Here is a 24,414-nt window from a genome sequence, read left to right on the forward strand (position 1 = left end):
ATTCCCTAGCTAAATGACAACCTGGTAGCCCGAACTAAAGTTCTAAAATATTTCCTTGAAATACTTGGTTCACGCCAAAGCGCACTCAAAAGGTTACATTTCAGAATCCCTCTGGGATTTTTCAAAACTTATTCCAAAAGTAAGGAGCACAATATAAAAAAAATGGTACTTGGGAATCAAGGCGTGCATTTTTTAAACATAATTTGGGGTAGCTTCATCAACTTTAGCTGTCATAGCAATACGCCCGTATACAAGTCTTGCTATAGAGTGTGTGGTGCAGCAACTAAGGCGGTCATTACAACATTGGCGGTAAAAGCCGCTTACCGCCGTGCAGAAGACCACCAACACACCGCCGCGGCTGCGGAATTCCGCCACAGCTATTATGACCCACATTTCGGAATCCGCCAAAATTCAGACACCCACACAAGTCCGCCACACCAAAGGTCAGTGATAAACTGGCGATAACAAAACCAACACCATCACGCCAACAGAAATACGCCCACACTATCACGACACACGAATCCACACGGCGGTCTTTCAACCGCGGTATTCCATTGGCGGTACACACCGCCGCGCTCAAACTACACACACATTTACAAAACACATGGACACGCATCACTAAAGCATTCCCACTGCACATACCCATACAACCCCCTAAACCATCATCACACAAGGTCTCACACAGGAATGCAAGCACTGGGGTACACGGTCACCCACCCATTGCACACCATGACACACACAGATGTATTAACCATCCTTTTATACCCCTGCAGGACCCCTACTCAACGTCACCTGACAGGAGGGTCCACACATGTCCACACCACCAACAGAAGAGGCCCACAGTGATGACAGCACCTCTGTCCAACTGGATCTAGATGACCAGCCCGGCCCATCAGGGACCTCGGGACAGTTGGTTCCCATCACCCAGTCACAGGCCACTACAGACCTTCCACCCTCTGGAAACACCAGCCCAGTACCCACACAGTGGGCCAATACCTCCGTCCCCAGGACACGTCAATCAGCAGTGTGTACACCACTACAGGGAACCCAGGCTAACCCACCACCCCAACAACAGCAGGGACCTGGGGGCAGTGGTAGTGGGCACACGGTCCAGGGGACGGAGGCCCAGGAACACAGGGGAACTGGGAGGGCTGCTGTGCGAAAGGGGGCGGACAGGCCAAGGGAACCCACTCTCCACGAGGCCCTCTCCTCCAACATGGGAGCCTACCACCACACCCAGGAGACGATCGCAACGGTACTGGCCAAGTTTCAGGAGACCCAGCGCCTGCAGGAGGAGCAGTATATGGGCTTCAGGGAGGAACTCAGAACCATCAGCTCCACCCTGGGCACCATCGTAGGGGTGCTGATGGAACTTGTGAACACCAGGAGGGACACTATGGCATTACAAGGGGCCCCTGACACTAGCATGGACAATGAACTGCCCACCACCTCTGCCGGCGCTAGTGGACAGGACGCGCCGCCATAGGACCACCACACCAGCACCCCACCCCCTGCAGAGGGAGAACCACCCCGCAAACGGTTCCTGAGATCCAGGACAATGACAGAGCACAATGCCAAGACCCCCACCAAGAAATGAGACCACCCTGATTGTCATCCTACTGTCCCACTTTGTCACCCTGTCCATACTGAAACTGCCCCAGCTCCACTTCCAATGCCCATATGGGCAATGCACCTGTGAGACTAATAGACTGGACTCTGCCATGGACATTCCTCCGCCATCACCCCTCACCATTTCACTACCCCCTCCAATATTGAGCACTTAAATAAACACACTTAAAGCAGAAAACAATCTGGAGTCTGTCTGTGATTTCGAAATAGTGTATTAGCAATTACAGTGACAAAATGCTCTTTCAAGTTTAATGTCAACATACCTATGTCACACAGCTCTAGTCCATGAGGAATCTAAGCAGATGTCACACAGTGGGACCCACATCTGTGAAATCGTAAGGGAAAGTGACAACTCAGTGACCATACACTGGGTAAAATCAACACACAGTAGAGAGGTAGTAGTGTTAAAGTACATGTAGTAGGCAGGTTTGTGTTCTTACCTGTGTCTCACTAGAAATATTGCTGGATCACTGAGTCCCTGTTGTACATGTCTTCTTCCTCTGCATCATCGTCTTCACTGTCCACAGGCTCCACAGCTGCAACAACACCGCCATCTGGACCATCCTCCTGCAGAAAAGGCACCTGTCATCACAAAGCCAAATTATGAAGCATACAGCAGGCCACGATGATCTGGCACACCTTCTTTGGTGAGTAGAATAGGGATCCACCTGTCATATGGAGGCACCTGAACCTGGCCTTCAGGAGGCCGAAGGTCCACTCGATCACCCTCCTAGTTCGCCCATGGGCCTCATTGTAGCGTTCCTCTGCCCTTGTCCTGGGATTCCTCACGGGGGTCAGTAGCCATGACAGGTTGGGGTAACCAGAGTCACCTGCAAATGGCGAGGGACAACTGTTAGACACGCACTAACCTGGAGGGACATCCCCAGACCCAGACAACCATTCCCACTGACTTGCTTCCAGGTGCTCACCTAATAGCCACACACGGTGCCTCTGGAGTTGACCCATCACATAAGGGATGCTGCTATCCCGCAGGATGTAGGCGTCATGCACTGAGCCAGGGAACTTGGCATTCACATGGGAGATGTACTCGTCTGCCAAACATACCATCTGTACATTCATCGAATGATAACTCTTCCGGTTTCTGTACACCTGTTCACTCCTGTGGGGGGGGACCAAAGCCACATGGGTTCCATCAATGGGACCTATGATGTTGGGGATGTGTCACAGGGCATAGAAATCCCCTTTCACTGTAGGCAAATCCTCCACCTGAGGGAAAACGATGTAGCTCCGCATGTGTTTCAGAAGGGCAGACAATACTCTGGACAATACGTTGGAAAACATAGGCTGGGACATCCCTGATGCCATGGCCACTGTTGTCTGAAAGGAACCACTTGCAAGGAAATGGAGCACTGACAGCACCTGCACTTGAGGGGGGATTCCTGTGGGATGGCGGATTGCTGACATCAGGTCTGGCTCCAACTGGATACACAGTTCCTGGATTGTGGCACGGTCCAGCCTGTATGTGATAATCAAATGTCGGTCCTCCATTGTCGACAGGTCCACCAACGGTCGATACACCGGAGGATGCCGCCATCTCCTCACATGTCCCAGCGGACTGTGCCTATGAAGGACAACAGCGAGCACAGAGTCAAACAACTCAGAGGTACGTACCCACAGTTTACACAGAACACCTATCATACACAAAAGGTGGCCTGTATGTGTGTTGAGTCTAGGCCTACTTATGAGTGACGCAGTTGGAAATGAAGCCATGGGGGCCCCTGAAATGGCGGCTGCCTGACCTGTAACGTGGGACAATGGGATGTGAGGTAACTGCGCTGGCGTTGTACACCGTCGCAGTAGGCGGTCCAAGACCGCGGCGCAATGCTGCATTGGTTAACATTGGACCCTATGGGTCCCAGGAGCCAATGGAGATGTACGACGGCGGTGACGGTACGCACCGCCGCGGACGTGACTGCCATTTTCTATCACTTCAATCACTCGATACCTGATCTTAGACAGGAGAGGACCTACACTGCAAGTGCTGCTGTGACCTCGGTCTGGAAGAGACAATGGCTCGAGTGTCTGGGGAAAGGGCCCCTGCCTTCACATCGGAGGAGTTGGAGAAACTCGTGGATGAGGTCCTCCCCCAGTACACGCTACTCTATGGTCCTCCAGACAAACAGGTAAGTACACAGGGAGCATGTTGGATGGGCTATGCCTGTGTGGAGAGGGCTGGATGTAAGAAGGAAGGGGGGAGAGTGCTGTGTGCATGAAAGACAGTGAATGCATGTGCCACATGGCAAGGGTAGGGATGGGGCCCAATCACTTCGATGGTGGAGTTGGTAATAACTTCTCTTTTTCCCCTGTACATTTCATGTAGGTCAGCGCCCACCAGAAAAAAGATATTTGGCGTGCCATCACCAAGGACGTCCGGACCCTGGGGGTCTACCACAGACGGAGCACCCACTGCCGGAAAAGATGGGAGGACATTCGCCGCTGGAGCAAGAAGACGGCAGAGGCTCAGCTGGGGATGGCCTCCCAACGTGGGAGGGGTGCCCGTCGCACCATGACCCCCCTGATGTTGAGGATCCTGGCGGTGGCCTACCCAGAGTTGGATGGGCGCTTGAGGGCATCACAGCAGCCACAAGGGGGTGAGTACACTCTCATTCTGCTGACTTTGCGCGCAGTGGAGGTGTCTGGGTGGGGGAGGAGGGCTGTGGGTTTCCCTAGGCCAGGGCGAGTTCCATAGGCAAGGCCCCTCTGTATGTCAGGCCATGTGGCACCCCAGCCCACCTCTGTAGAGTGCCAAGTACAGCTGGTCATGCCCCTGTGTCATCTATGTGTGCAGATGTCATCCATAGACTTGTAGGCCATTTCCCAGAAATGTAACAGTGGAGCCCAAGAGCGTGGTGTAGTGCAGGGGGCTTCTGTGTCTGTCGTGTCTGCCAACGGTAGCGGTAATGCATGCACTCAACATGTCTTTCTTCTGTCGTCCCCCCCCCCTTTTTGTGGTCTCCCTGTTCTTGTGTGCACTAGCATCCTCAGGCAGAGGAGCAGCGGCAACGGAGCACGAGGGAGCTGCATCCCACATGGCCCTGGAGGGCGACACTACGGAGTCTGAATTCACCAGTGGGACGGAGGGCGAGGGGAGCTCCACAGTGGGGACAGGAGCTGACACCAGCGACACAGACTCGTCCTCTGATGGGAGCTCCCTTGTGGTGGCAGCAACATCTGTGCCCCCGACCCAAATCCCTGTACCTCAGCCTATCCCAAGCACACCTACAGACCAACATGCACACACGTCAACACCCAAGGGAAGCTCAGGCAAACATAAGCACCACACATCCCACAGGCACTCACGCAAGCATCACACACATGCAGATACACCAACATCCACTGCCTCCACTGTGTCCCCCTCCTCCTCGTCTCCCTCCTCCCTCCCAGTGTCATCTACACTCACACCTGCATGCACTACCTCTACAGCCACTACGTCCCTATCCAGCACACCCACCACCACACCCAGCTCACGTGCAGTCACCACCCCCACTCCCATTCACACGTCCCCTGTGCCCTCTCCCAGTGTGTCTGTGACGCCCCCTCCCAAGATACACAAACACAGGCACACACCCACCCAACAGTCATCCACCTCACAACAGCCTCCAGCGCATGCACCTTCACCCAAAGTCACCAAACGTACACCTCCTACAACCACCACCTCTTCCTCCACTCCCAAACCCCCTCCAGCTACCCGTCTTAGTGTCTCCAAAAAACGTTTCCTGTCCACCCTTGACCTCTTTCCCACACCTCCCCCACCCCATCCATCTCATAGGTCCAGAACTAGCACCTCAGCCACATCTCCGGGACCAGTGGTGCCTGTAGTCACCGGAATGTGGAGTGCACCGGCCACCAGGGCAGCCAGTGTGGCACGGAGCCACAGCACAGACAGTCCCCCACCTGTGAAGCATCAGAAGTTGGCCAGTGCCCGGCGGGAGAGAGGGAAGACTCCAGCCACCAAAGCCGCTCACAGGGGTCCCGTTGGGAGTGTGGAGTCAGCTGTGACACCTTCCAAGGTGGGGAAGGGCCACAAGAAATCCGGCAAGTCTGGGAAGAGCTGCACGGCGGAGAAGACCGCCATCATCCCCGCTGCCCAGGAGGCCAGCACCAGCCCAGCTGGCCAGGAGGCCACCGCCAGCACCAGCCCAGCTGCCCAGAAGGCCACCGCCAGCACCAGCCCAGCTGCCCAGGAGGCCACCGCCAGCACAAGCCCAGCTGCCCAGGAGGCCACCGCCAGCACAAGCCCAGCTGGGCCATGAAGGACCGCCAGCAAAAGGCCCGTTGGGCCATGAAGGACCGCCAGCAAAAGCCCCGCTGGGCCATGAAGGACCGCCAGCCCCGCTGGGCCATGAAGGACTGCCAGCGCCAGCCCCGCTGTGCCATGAAGGACCGCCAGCAGCTGAGACCCTGCAATGGAGACCGCCATCTGAAGCACCGCTGAACAGGGCACCGCCATCTGAAGCACTGTTGAACAGGGCACCGCCATCTCAAGCACCGCTGAACAGGGCACCGCCATCTCAAGCACCGCTGAACAGGGCACCGCCTTCTCAAGCACCGCTGAACAGGGCACCGCCATCTCAAGCACCGCTGAACAGGGCACCGCCATCTGAAGCACCGCTGTACAGGGCACCGCCATCTCAAGCACCGCTGTACAGGGCACCGCCATCTCAAGCACCGCTGAACAGGGCACTGCCATCTCAAGCACCGCTGAACAGGACACCGCCATCTCAAGCACCGCTGAACAGGGCACCGCCATCTCAAGCACCGCTGAACAGGGCACCGCCATCTCAAGCACCGCTAGCCCATGAGCGGCAGGGGCACTGACGCAACTGAGTCCGTCACTGGGTGAATGATGCACTCTGGGCACCATGCCCCCTCCAGAACCAGTGGAGACTGTCATCCACTATTTCTGTCCTTAACAGGATGAAGCACTCTGGGCACCATGCCCCCTCCAGAACCAGTGGAGACTGACATCCACTACCTCTGTCCTTAACAGGATGAAGCACTCTGGGCACCATGCCCCCTCCAGAAACAGTGGAGACTGTCATCCACTTGTGAGACTGCAGCTTTGCACTCCCCAGGATTGAACAGTGGGCAGACCACCCACTGTAGAGACTTGAGAGACTGTGGCTTTGCACTCCCCAGGATTGAACAGTGGGCAGACCACCCACTTGTGAGACTTGAGAGACTGTGGCTTTGCACTCCCCAGGATTGAACAGTGGGCAGACCACTCACTGTAGAGACTTGAGAGACTGTGGCTTTGCACTCCCCAGGATTGAACAGTGGGCAGACTGTCAAAGCCCAGCTCACCTGAGTCCTTGTTCAGTTCTGATGGAGGTTGAAGACAATCCGACCCCACCCTGAAACTGCTTGTTCCAGCACACTAGTTTTTAAAACAGTGCACTAAGAACAGAAGCTCAAGGGAAGGGGGGAAGTGGATAAAATAAAAAAGAGAGACAACACCGTTCTTGCGTTTCCACTGTTGAAGTGCTGCACAAATCTGCGGCCCTTTCTGACTTCTGTAGAAACTGGTGCCTAATGAAACATAAACAAAGAACAGATAAGTACAACCTATTCCTAAATGGGTTCCTGACTATCCCTTTTTTTTATTAGAAATTCTCTTCTAAAAGTACCTCTTGGATCCTGGTCTCTAGTTTCCAGGTTTGGAATGTGTTACTGCTCTGGGATGTGCTTTCTATTGCTGTAAAGCTTCTAAAACATTAAACAAATACCGTTATCAGAATTACCAATATCAAACATTCATCTTAATATAACTAAAGCCTAAACTCCCAATAGCAGACTCACTTTTCCCATATTTCCAGAATCTTTTATAAAACAAATACTGTACTTTTACATCAAAATACAGCATGTAATTTGTGCAAGTCCTTGATTTACTGTTTGTCTTGCTGTTAATGGTTTCCACTGTTCGATTCTTAAAAGTTCCATAAAGTATTCTTGTAACAAAGAGTTTGAATCACAATGTTCGTGGAAGGTATCTTGTTTCAAATTGTCTATACACGAATCCAGAAATTGTTGTCAAAGTTCTTTCAGGTAATAAAAGTTTTGCACTTACTTGTTGCTGGCAAGAGATACTGATCAGTCTAACCTTGTCTTCTTTCTCTTTTGCAGGTTGCTTGTAGGAGAGAGGCTGAGGCAAGGAGGAACCGGAAACCGGAGGAAGGAAGAGCCAGCAGCTGCACCCATTGAAGGCAATGAAAGTCTGTAGAGAGCAGGAGTGCTGGGTGAGGTTCTGGGGCTGCCTTTTATAGACAGGGCTGGGTGTGGTTCGAAGAGCTGGGTGTGGTTTGAAGGGCTGGGTGTGGTCCTCACATGCTGCACATGTTCTTGAAAGGTGTGAAGAGCTGGGTGTGGTCCTCACATGCTGCACATGTTCTTGCAAGGTGTGCAGAGTTTCAGTTATTATACAAATGAGTTGAATTAACACATGGCCTAGGGAGGAGTGTTTTAAAGAAGCCTTGGTAAGAGCAAGGCCCAATGTGTAAACAAAACAGCATATTAAACAACATACACAGAAGCCTAGGGGGGGGGAAGGTGAGATAACAAGAAAGGCTTTCAATAGTAAGTTGAAAAGGGAGCTATTACAGAACCCACTAGTGCAGTGAGAGGGGACATGCTCTTTGCTGTGCACAAACCCTAACAGTTGCCCCCCTCAAAGGCCCTCCTACAGGACGGGGTTTTCCTGGATTTTTTAAATAAAACCGTCTAACCAGCATGTACATATGATGCTGGTTCCCATGAATTCTCAGATTCATCATATCCTTTCCATTCTACTAAATAAAACAGACGTCCACTAATTCTTTTTGAGTCTTTTATGCTTTTCACTTCATATTCTAGATTTCCCTTAATTGGTATGGGTGGAGGTGGTGGTTCAGGTCGGGTTTTTGGGTTGTACGGCTTAAGCAAGGACACATGGAATGTAGTATGTACTGGATATTCTTTTGGTAAATCTAATTTTACTGTTACCGGGTTTACTATGGCAGTTATACTAAAGGGTCCAATGAAACGTGGTTGCAGCTTTCGGGATCCCTCTATGTTTAGGTTCTTTGTGGAGAGCCATACCTTGTCACCAATTTTATACATTGGGGCCTCAGATCTGTGTTTGTCTGCTTGCCTTTTCATGCTTTCCTTGTACTTTAATAAATGTTTCCTGGCTTTGTCTTGTATGTCACATAACCTTGTTAGTCTATCCGTTACTGTAGGTAACAGGGAATCTTCTAACAAAATGGGTATAGCTCTTGGATGATACCCCTGCAAGAAATAGAATGGTGAGCAAAGTAGAGCTGAATGCTCAGTATTATTATAAACAAACTCCGCTACAGGGAGAGCTTCCAACCATTCACTAGAATAATCAGCCAATAAACAACGTAGCGTTTGAAGTAAGGTTTGGTTCAGTCGTTCAGTCTGTCCATCTGTCTCTGGGTGGAAAGCAGTGGATAATGGCACATCTATTTTCAGTTTTTCACATAATTTTTTCCAAAATCTAGAGTTGAACTGGCTCCCTCGGTCTGACACCACTTTGCTTGGCAAACCATGTAAACGCACAATTTCCCTTATAAAAATATCGGCAAATTCTGCCGCCGTGGGTAATTTCCGTAATCGTACAAAATGTGCCATTTTAGATAAAAAATCCACTATAACCAACACTGTTGTGAAAGATTTTACAGGTGGTAAACCTACAATAAAGTCTACGCTCACAGTGTGCCAAGGTTGTTTGGGTGTTGGCATTGGTATTAACAAGCCGTCAGGGGCCTTATGAGAAGATTTATGTCTTGCACAAATTGGACAGGTAGTGACAAATTGCTTAATGTCCTTTCTTATAGTGTCCCACCAAAAGTGTTTTTGCACATTTTCCAGTGTTTTTACCCAACCAGGATGACCTGCCAACGGTGAGGCGTGACGCCACATTATCACCTGTGTTTGTAATTCAGAGGTGGGCACTAATAGCATGTTGTCATGATACAATAAACCTCGTTGTATTGTGTTATGGGAATCCTTTAACCAATCCTGAGGTGCTATTTGCATGTGTGCATTATATAGATCTGTGATGAAATCCTTCTGTTGTACTGGTGCCAAAAACTTTTGGGGAGGAATAATGGGTTCTCGTATTTTATCTTGTTTCATGTCTGAGGTATGTCCGTATCTAGATAACACATCAGATTGAATTTGTTGTGCACCTGGTCTATAGGTTATTACAAAGTCAAATGTGCTAAAAAAAATTAACCAGCGCATCTGACGTGGTGTTAGTGCTTTAAGTGATCCAAAAAACTGTAGATTCCTATGGTCAGAAAAGATTGTAACTGGGTACTTGGCTCCCATTAAATGGTGCATCCATTCTGAAAAGGCTACTTTGATAGCTAGTAGTTCCCTTTCAGCCACAGTGTAATTTTGTTCAGCTGGTAATAACTTTTTGGAATAGAAGGCTATAGGATGTAACTGGCCATCTACTGCATCTCGTTGAGAGAGAACTCCTCCTAAAGCTACTTGTGAAGCATCCGCTTCAACAAAAAAGGGCAAGTCAGGATCAGGATGTTTCAGAATTGGGGCTGAAGTGAATTTTTGTTTTAGGAGTTGAAAGGCGTGTGCCGCCTCATCAGTCCAAAGAAATCGTTGCCCTTTCCGCAACAAGGTAGTTATTGGGGCCGCAATGTCTGCAAAATGTGCAATAAACCTCCTATAAAAATTGACGAAACCCAGAAATTTCTGAATATCTTTTACAGAGGATGGTTCTGGCCAATCAGCAATAGCACTGATTTTCTTTACATCCATAGTTATTTCTTGAGGTGACAGAAAGTATCCTAAAAAGTCCACCTTGCTGACATTAAAAGTACACTTTTCTAACTTAGCAAAAAGATGATTTTCTTTTAACTTTGATAATACTGCACGAACATGTTGGGTATGCTCTTCTGAGTTCTTAGAGTAAATGAGGATGTCGTCTATGTATACTATGACACAAACGTCCAGGAATTCGTGTAGGACCTCATTTATAAAGAACTGAAAGGCCGCAGGGGCATTACATAACCCAAAAGGCATTACTGTGTACTCAAATAAACCAAACTTTGTCTTGAAAGCTGTCTTCCACTCATCCCCCTCTTTTACTCGGACCAGGTGGTAAGCTCCCCGCAGATCTAGTTTAGTGTATACAGTAGAATGTCTTAACTGATCCAACAACACAGGTATTAGAGGAAGAGGATATTTATTCTTTATTGTAGCCTTATTTAGTCCTCTATAATCGATACACGCGCGCAGGGATTTATCCGGCTTCGGGATAAAAAAGAGTGGAGATGACACCGGAGATGTGGAATGACGGATGAACCCAGACTGTAGTAGGTCATCTAGGTAGGTTCTTAAGTATTTGGTTTCTTCGTCAGTCAAAGCATATACTCTGTTATTAGGTAAAGGGGCCCCTGGGATAAGATCTATACGACAGTCATAAGACCGATGTGGGGGCAGCACACTAGCCTTTACTGGATCAAAGACGTCTTTAAAGTCAGAATATTCAGGAGGGAGACTTGGTTCATCTTGTGTAAGACTAGCACAGTGTAATACTGTGCTCTGTTCTGTACCTGCTTCTTGATAGCAATTGGTTCTACAGAAAGAGGAATCCAAAGTAACAGTTCTATTCACCCAATCAATTTTTGGGTTATGAGTTGTTAACCAGGGTACCCCGAGAATCAAACCAAAATTAGGAGTATCTATCAGATCAAAGCTAATCACCTCTGTGTGCCCGTTCTGACAGACCATAACAAGTGGACTTGTTTGTTTTGTGATTAATCCAGAGGTCAATTCTGACCCATCCACTGCACATACTGCTTCTGGACAAGGCTTTAGGCACATAGGAAGTCCTAAATTTTCAGCTAACTTATTATCCACAAAATTTCCTGTCGCGCCTGAGTCCAGTAGGACAGGGAGAGAATGCCTCACTTGGGTAGTAACAATTAAAACGACCTGAATTATGAAATGTCTAGGTATGTGCGGTACCATGAAGGCTGCAGCATTAGAGGTTTGATTAAGATGTTTTCTCGAACAAGTAACCTCTCCCCTTGTCGAGCTTAATCGTTTCCCGATTCAGTTGAGGAGGTTGAGGAAACAGCACCCTTTCGTGGAGTTTTAGGCTTTACTGGACATTCTCTGGCAAAGTGACCTGCCCTACCACAATATAAACATAATTGAAGTTTTCTCCTTCTTTCTTTCTCCTAGTCTATGTTCTAATTTCACAACTAAATCTACAAAGTCCGGATAGTCTTTTGGCAAATCAACGATATGAGCCAGCACGTCTTTTAACTCGTCTCTCAAACCTTTATAAAAAAGGGAGACACGCTTTTCTTCTGGCCACTGTGTCTCGGTGAGTAAACGATTAAAACTAGTGAGATAGGTCAATAAATCCTTGTTACCTTGTTTAAGATTTAAAAGCTCATTATCACTTGCCTGCATGAAAGTGTGTTTTGCAAAAAGGCTGGTCATGGTACGTTTAAATTGATTCCAATTATGGAGGATGGGATCATCTCTCTCCACGAAAGGAATTGACCAATTGGCTGCTGTGCCACCCAAATAAGACAAGACAAATGCCACTTTCGTAGCATCAGTAGGGAATTGTTGTGGCTTACAAACGAAGTGTAATTGACATTGATTGATAAAAACATGGAATTTGTTACTATCTCCATGAAAACGTTCAGGTGCTGCTAAGGGCACAGCATTAGGAACATTAACAGTAACCTCAACTGGGGGAGGCAAAGTTGTATGTTTTGATGGCGCCCCTGTCTCTGAGGAGGTTTTCAACAAAGGCGTAAAAGCTGTGTTCCACTGAGATCCCCTAAATTTATACCTGCTTAAATCCTGTTTTAAAGAGGTATTCTCCATCTTTAATCTCTCTATTTCCTCTTGCATATGTTGCAAGATGCCAGACACTGATTCATTATGAGCCAAGTCCTCATTTAGGGCCTGCGCCATATCCGTGACGTCAGTGCCCTCTATTACTTCCCCGGTATTCATCGTCCACCAGAACTGAAATATATATATTTTTTTTAAGGCTTGTGCTTCTGTCAAAGCCCAGCTCACCTGAGTCCTTGTTCAGTTCTGATGGAGGTTGAAGACAATCCGACCCCACCCTGAAACTGCTTGTTCCAGCACACTAGTTTTTAAAACAGTGCACTAAGAACAGAAGCTCAAGGGAAGGGGGGAAGTGGATAAAATAAAAAAGAGAGACAACACCGTTCTTGCGTTTCCACTGTTGAAGTGCTGCACAAATCTGCGGCCCTTTCTGACTTCTGTAGAAACTGGTGCCTAATGAAACATAAACAAAGAACAGATAAGTACAACCTATTCCTAAATGGATTCCTGACTATCCCTTTTTTTTATTAGAAATTCTCTTCTAAAAGTACCTCTTGGATCCTGGTCTCTAGTTTCCAGGTTTGGAATGTGTTACTGCTCTGGGATGTGCTTTCTATTGCTGTAAAGCTTCTAAAACATTAAACAAATACCGTTATCAGAATTACCAATATCAAACATTCATCTTAATATAACTAAAGCCTAAACTCCCAATAGCAGACTCACTTTTCCCATATTTCCAGAATCTTTTATAAAACAAATACTGTACTTTTACATCAAAATACAGCATGTAATTTGTGCAAGTCCTTGATTTACTGTTTGTCTTGCTGTTAATGGTTTCCACTGTTCGATTCTTAAAAGTTCCATAAAGTATTCTTGTAACAAAGAGTTTGAATCACAATGTTCGTGGAAGGTATCTTGTTTCAAATTGTCTATACACGAATCCAGAAATTGTTGTCAAAGTTCTTTCAGGTAATAAAAGTTTTGCACTTACTTGTTGCTGGCAAGAGATACTGATCAGTCTAACCTTGTCTTCTTTCTCTTTTGCAGGTTGCTTGTAGGAGAGAGGCTGAGGCAAGGAGGAACCGGAAACCGGAGGAAGAAAGAGCCAGCAGCTGCACCCATTGAAGCCAATGAAAGTCTGTAGAGAGCAGGAGTGCCAGCGCCGAGGGATCTGGTCTCAGGTAAGCGGGAGGTAGACGAGCACAAGCACTGGGTGAGGTTCTGGGGCTGCCTTTTATAGACAGGGCTGGGTGTGGTTCGAAGAGCTGGGTGTGGTTTGAAGGGCTGGGTGTGGTCCTCACATGCTGCACATGTTCTTGAAAGGTGTGAAGAGCTGGGTGTGGTTTGAAGAGCTGGGTGTGGTCCTCACATGCTGCACATGTTCTTGCAAGGTGTGCAGAGTTTCAGTTATTATACAAATGAGTTGAATTAACACATGGCCTAGGGAGGAGTGTTTTAAAGAAGCCTTGGTAAGAGCAAGGCCCAATGTGTAAACAAAACAGCATATTAAACAACATACACAGAAGCCTAGGGGGGGGGAAGGTGAGATAACAAGAAAGGCTTTCAATAGTAAGTTTAAAAGGGAGCTATTACAGAACCCACTAGTGCAGTGAGAGGGGACATGCTCTTTGCTGTGCACAAACCCTAACACAGACCACCCACTTGTGAGACTTGAGAGACTGTGGCTTTGCACTCCCCAGGATTGAACAGTAGGCAGACCACCCACTTGTGAGACTTGAGAGACTGTGGTTTTGCACTCCCCAGGATTGAACAGTGGGCAGACCACCCACTGTAGAGACTTGAGAGACTGTGGCTTTGCACTCCCCAGGATGGAACAGTGGGCATGTGGCCCCCTCGTGGATTTGGCGTCGTGCACTCAAGCGGCTGAGGTGCCCCCCCTTTCCCTTCCCCTGAGGTGCCTGTTTTCATGGTATCTGATGCCCCTGCAGTGTTCTCTCCGTCATGGTCGGGGATCTTGTGTGGGCCTCGCCCATACCGTGTGGTCCCAGTGTTCCACGGACTATCTTAGTGCACTACCTGGACTACTATGCTTGGTATTTATTTTGTACATGGTGTAGATATATAAATTTATGCCTACTTGTTTTTAATATATTACAATGGTTACACTAATTTTCTATTGTCTTTGCATTCTTCCGGGGTGGTTTGGGGGGTGTAACTGTGATGTATTGATATGCATTTGTGTGTGTTGTAGTGGGTGAGGGTGGGGGTGTTGCGTGTGTGTGTCCCTGTTTTTTCCCTCCCCCCTCCCCTGTGTCGTAGGTGCACTACTTACCGTGGTCTTCGCCGCCGGCATTCGTGCTCCTGGTAGAGGAGCAGGAAGACTATCGCAGGGAGAATTTGGAGTTCCGGGTCCATGGTGTCCTCGTTTCCTCGTGGGGTGTGTAGAGGTGAGTGTTTTCCCTTCGAAATTCCTGTTTCCGCCGTGTTTTTATCCGCAGTGAATCCGCCCCGGAAAAGGTGGCGGATTGGCCTGTCATAATAGTGTGGGCGGTACATTGTCTCCCGCCTGTCTGTTGGCGGTGACCGCTGCGCTGTTTGTTTGTACCGCCGTGGCGGTCGCAGTGTTAAAGTTAAAGTGGCTGTCTTTGTTGGCGGTTTCCGCCACAGTCGTAATTGCAATTTTTTTACAGCCGGCCTGTTGGCGGTTTTACCGCCGCTTTAACACCATCCACCAGGGTTGTAATGCCCACCTAAGTTTGGACAACTTGCGCAACTTGTTTTAATCTACACTTTTTTCCACACAACCTGGCTTAATATTCCACCTTGTTTAGAATGCCATTTGCCTGAAATAACCTTTAATGAAAGACTATATGAAACACCACACTATCTAACAGGATACCTTCTAATGACATATTCAATCTGGAAATATTTCGCACCAAGGCTACCATTTTGTAATTGTAAGGAGAGTAGATTTCACCTTACTGTTCAGTTACACATGTTTAGCCTTATTAATCTGTTGGCCAAGAATGTTCACTTCTGCCTCTTCCGAATATTATTATATTTGTTTTTTCATAATTCATGGTCTGATGATTTGAAAACATATAATTGGAAATAGCAGTTAATGTGCATTGGAAGCCAAGAGGTGTACCATCCAACAGAAAAAGTCCACCGGTGAGTGGCAACAGTCAGTAATGTTAATAACCTGATTTAGGTTGACACTGTTAGAAATGGGGTCATTGGTTGGCAGTCAGGTTACTCCCTGTCCAAAAAAGGACACTCACTCTAGTCAGGGTAAGTCACACACAATCCAACATTATCCTGTGCCCACCCTCTGGTAGCTTGGCACTGAGCAGTCAGGCTTAACTTAGAAGGCAATGTGTAAAGCATTTGAGCAATAAATCATGCAAAAACACAGTATAACACCACACAAATACACCACACAGTGTTTAGAAAAATATATAATATTTATCTAGTTAAATGCAGGTCAAAACGTTTAAGATTGGATAAGTACAGTTAGAGTTATCACTGTAGGAAATGATAAAAGAAGTATTTAGGGCCTCATTTTGACATTAGCGGTCTTTTTCAAAGACCGCCGAGGTACCGCCGTGCTGAAGACCACCAGTGCAGGCGGTTTTCCGCGCTGCGTATTATGACTGCTGACAGCCCTCTGTCCTTTTTCGGACGGAGAGCTGCCAGCAGCCATACTGGTGGTCAGCGAGGAAGTGGAGGTTGCTCCACCTCCACCGCCCGTCATCAGAACACCGCCCACCGAATCACGTTCCATGATTCGGTGTGGTGTTGTTCTGGTGATGGGTGCTGCGGCGGAGCAGCCCCCATGGATCCCGTCCCCCCCCATGAGGATCAACGGACAAGGTAAGTTGATCATCCGTTAGGGGAGGGGGTCATGGGGGTGTTGTGTGTTGTGTGCGTGCATCGGGGTGTGCGTGTGAGTATGTAGAGGAGGTGTGTGAGTGCGTGTATGCATGCGGGGTGTGTTGTGTGTATGGGAAATGTGTGCGGGTCGGTCTGTGTGCATGTCTGCTTGTATGTTAGTGGGTATGTGTTATTGTAGTGTATGTGTGCGTGTAGGGGTGTGTGTCTGTACATGTTGGGTGTGGGGAGCGGGTGTGTGTCTGTGCATGTTGGGGTGGGGGTGGGGAGGGGGGTCCTGGCACCTTTGGGGGATACCTGGGAGGTGGGAGGGTGGGGGGAGGTATCGGGGTGGAGGAGATGGGTGTGGGAGACCCCAATCAGTACCAGGGAAGGAATTTCCTGGCACTGATAGTGCCTACCGCCATGGATTTCGTGGCGGTATGCAGGGTCCTGATACCGCCGGCGGTCTAGTGACGGCCGCTGGGCTGGAGACCAAAGTCTCCAGCCCAGTGGTTGTCACCGCCCTGGCGGTCGTAGTGGAGAAGTAGCGGATGGTCATTTATTTTTGCCGCCGGCCTCTTCTCCCCGTCCACCAGGGTCATAATGAGGGCCTTAGTCTTTAAAAAGCAACAAATGTCTCTTGCAAGAACAAAGTACCTGGTTTGCGTTCAAATTCTTCGCAAGGGGCCACAGAGGAGGAGATGCGTGGAAAACATGGAGGTGTTCACTGTTTTTTCCGGTGCACACAGGCGATGCGTCATTGAGTTTTCACGCACAGCAGGCTTTGGGTCGATTTCTGGCACGTAGACTGGAATCCTCTTGAGGTTGTGGGGTTTTTGGACGCCTCGTGGACGATGCAGCGAAATCCTGGGTGTGCAGGATGAAGTCACAGGGGCTGCGTCGATCCGGTGGGCAATGCGTGGAAATTTCTGTTGCATGGCAGGCACTGCGTTGATTCTTCCCACAGGAATTTGGGCTGTGTCGTTCCGGTTCGGCTTGCGTTGATTTTCTCATCGCGATGCAGGCTGTGCATCGTTTTTTCGCCGCACAAGGAGTTCTTTGCAAGATGAAGTCTTTTTGGTCCTCAGACTTCAAGAAACAGGAGGCAAGCTCTATCCAAGCCCTTGGAGAGCACTTCTCAGCAGACCCAGAGGGCAGCAAGGCAGCAGGACAACAGCAGGGCAACAGCAGGGCAGCAGTCAGGTGAGTCCTTTGGGCAGCCAGGCAGCTCCTCTTGGCAGGTTGCAGGATCTGGTTCAGAGTTTCTTCACTGGTTGTATCTTGTCCAGAACTGTCTGAGTTGGTAGGGTCAGAGGCCCTGTTTAAATACCCAAATATGCCTTTGAAGTGGGGGGACTTCAAAGAATGACTTAGAAGTGCACCAGGTCCCCATTCAGTTCCATCCTGTCTGCCAGTGTCCTAGTAGGGGGTTTGGCAGTCCATTGTGTGAGGGCAGGCCACTGTCCTTTCAAATGTAATTGTCAGGCCCTCCACCCTCCCAGCGCAGGAAGACCCAGTCAGTATGCAGGTGTGTGCAGGTGTGACTGAGCATCCTGTGTTTGGGGTTGTCTGGGACAAATGCACAATGGAGCTGTCAAGTAACCTAGCCAGGTGTGGACTGTAAGGCACAGAAGGATTTAAGTGCAGAGAAATGCTCACTTTCTAAAAGTGGCATTTCTAGAATAGTAATAGTAAATCCAACTTTACCAGTCAGCAGGATTTTGTATTACCATTCTGGCCATACTAAATATGACCTTGTTACTCCTTTCAGATCAGAATCTATCAAACAGTATATGAGTTAACCCTAATGTTAGCCTATGAAAGGAGCAGGCCTCACAGCAGTGTATAAACAAATTTATGAGTTTTACACTACCAGGACATATAAACTGCACAGGTACATGTCCTGCCTTTTATCTACATAGCACCCTGCCCTAAGGGTTACCTAGGGCCTACCTTAGGGGTGATGTATTTGTAGCAAAAGGGGAGTTTAAGGCTTGGCAAGTACTTTTAAATGCAAAGACGAAGTGGCAGTGAAACTGCACACACAGGCCCTGCAGTGGCAGGCCTGAGACATGGTTAGGGGGGCTACTTATGTGGGTGGCACAACCACTGCTGCAGCCCACTAGTAGCATTTAAGTTACAGGCGCTGGGCACATGTAGTGCACTTGACTAGGGAATTACAAGTACATTAAATAAGCCAATTGGGTATGAGCCAATGTCACCATGTTTTAAGGAGAGAGCATATGCACTTTAGGACTGATTAGCAGTGGTAAAGTGTGCAGAGCCCTAAAGCCAGCAAAAAGGAGGTAAGAAAAAGAGAAGGAGGAAAGCAAAAAGTTTGGTGGCGACCCGCCAGAAAGGCCATTTCCAACAGACAGGTTTTATACAACTACAACATTTCACTGTATAAAGATGAAAGAGATCTGTTACCACATCTATATCCTCGATGGATGCTACTTAAAGCTGGAATCTTATCAGCCAGTTCACTTTCTACCAAGTTCATTCAGACAAGGTAATTGGTAACAAAATCAAGTCCTAGATTTACTAATATTTTGTGTCAAGATTGTGTCACTTTTATGGCACAGCCCCGATCTAAAATCCCTTTTGGCATTTACTATGCCACCCAAAGCCACTATGCGTGACTTTGCATTGTTTAGTAAATACTAAGTAACACAACACAGCGCATAGAGCTGCCTTGCATTACTTTGCGTCAGGTAGGTGTTACATGGGTGGAGCATCAGTGTTCCCATGCATCCACCCATGTATTTTGATGCAAAAACACATATACAAAGCCCAAAATGGTCCACCTTCTCGACAGAGGCTTGTTTTGTGTTGGAAAATTGCCTTTGAAGTAATGCAACATAGTGCAAAGTACTATTTTGCGTTACTCTGTGTCAAGGGGCAGTCCATGGTGCTACATAGGTGTGCCTACGCCACCACCTAGGGTTTTTGGTGCCACTTTGAAGCAGTTGTTAAAAAAGGGAAATGTTTTTATTTCTCCTATCTTTTCCCACTTTGCATCTGCGCTGCACCGTACAGCACACATGTGAAGTAGGAATAGTTTTAAAGTTAGTCTAAGCATAGTATTTTCTGCTGGAAGGGTACCTTTCCAATACCTTTCCAAGACCCATGCAGACATTCAACAGCCTAATTGAACCTGAGTGCTAGGGACAGGGGAGGATAGTACCATATCTATGTAGATATAGAATTTCCTGTTTTCTCCCTTTGACACAACAATTGTTGCTGCCTGTGTTGTGTGACAGTTTGGTAAATCTGGGCCTTAAGAATATTAGTAAATATTGGGCATGAAGAGCTCAGCTGTTCGATTAACATGCAAAGGAAAAAAACTGTAAAAAAAAACTGCAGAGATAAAACTTAAAATAATTGTTTCTCATGAGTTTGTAAGTCAATAGTAAAAAAAAAGAAAATCTTAATTTTATCAACCTTGTGGAAATAGCTTCAAGGGTATAAGTACTAGAAAGAGGGTGGATCTTCTGTTTTTGTCCTAGGATTTTTGTAAAGGTGAAATAATGCTTGTTCTTGCACATATTATCTTTATGTATACAATTATGTCTAAAAATGAGGTCAATTAAGAGCTGGGAGAGAGTCCTTAACACTCAGAAACATACAGTAAACCAACAAAAAAAGTAAAGGTGTATTGTCCAATGTGAAAATATTAAGAGACCCTACAGGACTCGCAGGTTACACCTAATCATGTTTTCCTGCAGTTATGCATTTCTCGATAAATATTTAAAAAGTATGTCACTAAAATCAGGAAATAAGCCATCATTATTATTGAGTTCTTTCCAGGCTATTTCTTTATTTTTTTGTGTTTTCATATGTCTCTGGGATATTATGACTTTGTACGGACCACCATGCAATGACAAGATGTGGGGCTAAAACTGTAAACAGATTCTGTAAGTCCTGGGAAAGACTTATGTGACTTCTTCAAAACAAATCTCTAAGTACTTGATTCTCCCTTATCTAATAACCAGCGATCCTTTTTAACATTCTTCCTCCTATAAACTACTATTTTCATTTTGTCAGTATTTATAGTAAGTTTAGTATTGGAAATGGCCTTTTTTGCAGGGTTAGCCCCAAACGTTTTGCCTTCTTCCTTCTATTTTAGGGTTGAGCCTGTGAGTGCATGCAAGACTCTGTTGTGTTCAGTAAAGGGCTTTGAGCCCACTTGTCACTCACCATTTGTTCGTTTGGGTGGCACTCTTCTTTACTGCCTTGTAATTCGTCAAGCCACACCTGGCATCATTTGCATTCTTCTGTGTGGAGCAGGGATCAAGCACTAATTGATTCAACTTCATTAGTGCTAATCCGCTGCCTCTGACGTGATCAAGGTAATATTTTGTTTTTTTTAATTTCTAGTGCCCCGCAAACAGAAGGTTTGTGATTGACAAAATCATGCCCAGCAGGACAACCAAAATTACAAAGTTTTATTTTTTAAAGTTAACTTTCTTTTATTTTGCCAAGTCATCTTTTCTCACTTTCCACTCATGCTTTATTTTTTTGCTCGTGGGCACTCTTCTCAAAAGATTACAATGAACTTGTTCGAAATATTGCAAAGCAGCCGTGTTTCTTTATTATGTGTAATCTCTGAAATTATGTTTTAACACATAGGCCCTCATTAAAACCCTGGCGGTCGGTGTTAATACCGGCAACAGGCCGGCAGTAAAAAAAATGGGATTTGTCCCTGGGGGTAACCGCCATCAAAGACTGCCACTTTAACACACCGACCGCCAGGGTTGTAACGGCCGCTAGGCTGGAGACTTTGGTCCCCAGCCTGGCGGCCGTCACAATCCCACCCTTGGGATTACGACCCAGCCTACCGCCATGGTTTTCGTGCCAAACTTACCGCTACGAAAACCAGGACGGTAGGCACTATCAGTGCCAGGGAATCCCTTCCCTGGCACTGATAGGGGTCTCCCCCGTCCCCCTTCCCCTCCCCAGAGTCCTCCCCCACCCTCTCCTACCCCTGGAACATGTACACACCCGCATGCACACCCATATACACACATGCACACAAGCATACCCAACACCACCACCCACGCATGCACACATACATACCCACACACCGCAACACACACCAACATACCTTGTCACACACATGCATTCACAACACACAACACTCACAATCACTCATTCACGCATGCATTTAACGCGACTCACACCCGCATGCACGCATTCCAAAACATACACACACACCCTACATACACACAATACCCCCCACCCCACTCTCCGGTCAGGGAACCCGACTTACCTGCTTGCAGGGGGTCCTCCGGCTGAAGGCGGTCTGCGGCGCTGCTGTCAGCAGCAGCATCCACTAGCAAAACACCACCAGGCCGTATCATTGGTTATGATACGGTCGGCAAAGTTTTGCTGGTGTGGCGGTGCAGTTGTCTGCAGCGCCGCCTTCCCTCCTTCCCGCTGCCATGACCATCGGCGTTGTTCCGCCACCATTCTGGCAGTATACCGTCGGCGGTCATGTTAAGCGTGGATGTCAGGTAGCCACGGCATGTTGGCTGCCGTCGCAGTAGCGGTAGGCGGTAGTTACCGCCAATGTTGTAATGAGGGCCATAATCATGCAGTACACCCCAATCCACCCCACACAAATCTGCCCTTCTACGATCCACCCCAATCAAACCTACTTTACCCCACACAAATCCACACCAACCCAATCCAGTCCACTACAACCCACCCCACTTCAATCCTCCCACTACCATCCATCCTAATACAATCTGCCCCACTCCAATCCAAAACAATCTGTCCCACTCAAATCCGGCCCACTCCAAACTACCACCGTTCAATCCAAAACAATCTGCCCCACACTAATCCAAAACAATCTGCCCCATTTCAATCTGCCTCACTTCAATCCAAAACAACCTGCCCCACTAGAATGCCAAACAACCCACTCCAATACAAAACAATCTGCCCCACTCCAATCCAATCCACCTCACCCCAATCCAACCCATCCTATCCCAATTCACCCCACTTCAATCCACCCCACTACAACCCAGTCCACCCACACCATTCCAATCCAATCCACCCACACCAATCAATCCACCTCAATCCAGCCCAGTCCAATCTACCCCACTGTAATCCAATACAGTTTGCCCTAATCCACCACACCCCAGTCCCGTTCATCCCAAACTACTCCAGTCCAATCCACTGCACTGCAGTCCAATCCACCCTACTCCAATCCAACCCACCAGACCCCGCTCCAATCGTCCCACCCCTGTCCAATCCAACTCACCCTACTCCAAATCTTCACAATCTAATCAAGTCCACCACTACCCACTCCACCTTACTCCAATAGAGTCCACCGCACTACAATACAATCCACTTTAACCAACCTCACTCAGTCCAATCTAGTCCACATTAATCCACCCTACTCCAGTCATATCCACCCCACTCCAAACCACCTTAATCTACCCCACTTCAATCCAGTACAGCATGTTTCCAATCAATCCACCCCACTCCAATTCACCCCACTCCAATTCAATTGACCCCACTCCAGTCAAATTCACCCAAACACAATTCAATCCACCCAACTCCAATCCAGTCCACCCCACCCCTATACAACCCACCCCAATCCAAACTACCACACTCAATCCACTCCACCCAACACACCCTAATCCACCCCACTCAGTCCAATCCACCCCATTCCACTCCAATACACCCACCTCCAGTCCATCCCACCCCACTACAGTCCACCCTACCCCAACCAATTCAATCAACCTCACCTCAATGGAATCCACCCCAGTCCACTCCATCCCAGTCCAGTCCAGTCCATTCCATCCCACCCCAATCCGCCAACCCCACCCCATTTACATCCACTGCACTTCACCCCACTCCAATCCACCATTCTCCAATCCACCTCACTCCAATCCACCACACTCAACCCCAGTCCAGCCCACCCCATCCCACTTCAGTCAACCGCACTCCATCCAATCCATCCAGCCTACCCCACTCCAATCCAATCCATCCACCCCACTGCACTCAAATCCACCCCACCTCCATAAAGTCCATCCCCTCAAATCTAGTCTACTCCAATCCACCCCGGTCCAAACCGCTGCAATCCAATCCAACACACCCCACACCAATCCAATCCAATTTACCCCACTCCAATCCAATGCAGTTAAACTGCAGTTCTACCCAGAATCTCTGTGTCTTCAGCATTCTGCAACTCAGATGTTCTGCTGGCTCAGTTTTTAGAGGAAATGGCTTAATAGTTCAGAGATGTGCACGCAGCTGACCCAAGTCAGTTACATGGAGGTTAAAAAGCAGGGCTGCAAGGATGCACCACCCCTGCCTTCAATCTCTAGTCGTGTGTACTCTCTCAGCTGTCAGTGTTGCAGCACCAGGTGGCATCTGTAGTCAAGTGTCTGTGTACACTGTTTCTAGGACTTGAGTGCACAACAGGGACCTTGTTTTTAATTGATGGACTGTTCGGACTATCTGCATTGGTCTTCCTTTTGTGTTTGGGGGCTAAGGGCCAGATGTAGGTACAAAACAATTAGCGACTCGCAATTTGCGAGCATGTGCGACTCGCAAATTGCGTGTCTCTAATAGGAATGCAGGTACAATATCCGGGGACAAATTGCGACTCGCACCCGGAGTCGCAACGCAGATAGCGAGTCCGCTGTCCGCGAGGTCGCTTTTTGCGACCGCACAAAAAACGGACATGCAATTTGCGAGTGGGTGTCGCAAATTGCGATTATCATGTAAATTGATTGCAGGTGCTGCAGAACACTCCAGAAACCACTCCAGAACACTCTGGAAACACTTCATGGCACATGATGATGACATCACAGCCAGGAAGTTCACTAATACACCTGGGAGGAGAGAGGACCACACCCTTTTTAACATCAGAACTGCAACCAGAGCTACAGCAACAATGGCAGACACTCCCAGAAAGAGGAAATTGAAATTTTCTGAGAAGGAGCTGGAGGTGCTGACAGAGGAATGCTGTCAGCACTATGATGATCTTTTTGGGAAGGCAGCCCTCAATGTGCCAGACTCAACAAAAAAACAAATTTGGCTGGATATTCAGGAAAAGGTGAACTCCCTGGGGGT

Source organism: Pleurodeles waltl, chromosome 12 (assembly GCF_031143425.1).
Source record: "Pleurodeles waltl isolate 20211129_DDA chromosome 12, aPleWal1.hap1.20221129, whole genome shotgun sequence".
In the NCBI taxonomy this organism is placed as follows: Eukaryota; Metazoa; Chordata; class Amphibia; order Caudata; family Salamandridae; genus Pleurodeles; species Pleurodeles waltl.